The sequence below is a fragment of the Cyprinodon variegatus genome, unplaced genomic scaffold (genome assembly GCF_000732505.1).
Source record: "Cyprinodon variegatus isolate N-32 unplaced genomic scaffold, C_variegatus-1.0 Scaffold9, whole genome shotgun sequence".
NCBI lineage: Eukaryota > Metazoa > Chordata > Actinopteri > Cyprinodontiformes > Cyprinodontidae > Cyprinodon > Cyprinodon variegatus.
In genome coordinates this window covers 869478-870624 of record NW_015150462.1, presented here as the reverse complement: position 1 = coordinate 870624, position 1147 = coordinate 869478, and the positions used below count along the sequence as shown (strand labels likewise).

The 1147-nt window shown below is 42.5% G+C and overlaps 1 protein-coding gene across 4 annotated transcripts in view; it reads right to left on the bottom strand.

Annotated features, from left to right (window-relative positions):
- The window catches only part of LOC107087192 (sodium channel protein type 2 subunit alpha-like), a 64592-nt gene that overhangs the window by 54417 nt on the left and 9028 nt on the right, over positions 1-1147 (bottom strand). Inside the window, exon 1 of one of the 4 annotated variants that reach the window (XM_015378633.1) lies at positions 600-732. The exons of the other annotated variants lie outside the window; for them this stretch is intronic. The gene's annotated coding sequence lies outside the window, so the exon portion shown is untranslated. Of the gene's footprint in view, positions 1-599; positions 733-1147 lie in introns of those variants that run through there. 4 annotated transcript variants of the gene reach the window in all.

Sequence of the window (1147 nt, the reverse complement as noted above, 5' to 3'; positions counted from 1 at the left end):
ATAGATAGATAGATAGATAGATAGATAGATAGATTTATTTGCTTAATAAAAGCTAAGCATATGATGGATGTGGTTCTATTAACTTTGAACTGAAGCTAAAGGCAGAAGCCTTGTTAATAAATGAGAAGGTGACATTGTCTGTTAAAGGGGATTCCTTTTTGCCCTTGGGACACGAGCAGCACAAAAAATCATTATGCCAAAAGGTGAAATAAAGCTTTATATAAGAAGATAGAGCATTAGAATAATTCATTTTTTTTATTACACCTCCATTAAGAGTTTTATTGATGGTTTGCACGGATTTTCTATAGACATGTGGTTCGCTGTCCGTGGTGCTGAACCAGCTGCCTCCTATGCAAACAGGTGGAAAGCCTTTACCGTCTGCTGAAACTAGAGCCAGACTGAGAAATCCAGCACGACCTGAGCTGACATTTCTTTCTTTACGAGAAGAAAACTCCATTAGAAATGTTTAATTGGCTGACTGTGACCTGACAGCACCTCCGACACCGTCTGCTCCTCCTGTGGAAGCTGGTAGCCACGGAAAGGAACTCCTGAGCGCTGATTTCTAGCAACGTGTCTGGAGGGAACAGAGAAGTCTGTACCTGGTTATCACCGCAGCAGCAGCAGCAGCAGCTGCTGTCGCCATGTTGATGAAGAAGTCTCCGCGTTCACCTCTAACGACGCAAACGCCCCTCAGGAGAGTCCGCCAGCAGAAAACACAATGAACATTCATGACACGGAGAAAAAAAGAGGAAAAAAAAAACGGACGTCCGCGTGGGTATTTGCACGCGCACAGGTGAGAGGCTGTCCGAGGTGGATGGCTTGGTTAGCTTTAGAGTCAGCATCAGCCACGCTCCACCACCTCCCTCCCCCCGGAAACCGGCTGACGCTGAAGTTGGCTTCTGATTTACACACACTCGAATAAAGCGCTAATTAATCAGCTCTACTAGGGAGCAGTTTTTGGATAGGTGGATTAAAATGCTTCCAGAATGAGGACAGATTCATTAAAAAACGCAACTTGTGAAACGTTTACTAGTTACCTAAAAAAAAAAAAAAAAAAAACTATATATATATATATATATATATATAAATAACGGAGCCCCTCTTATGACATGGTCAAAAAAAATGTTTAATTGTGGCCACGAAGTAG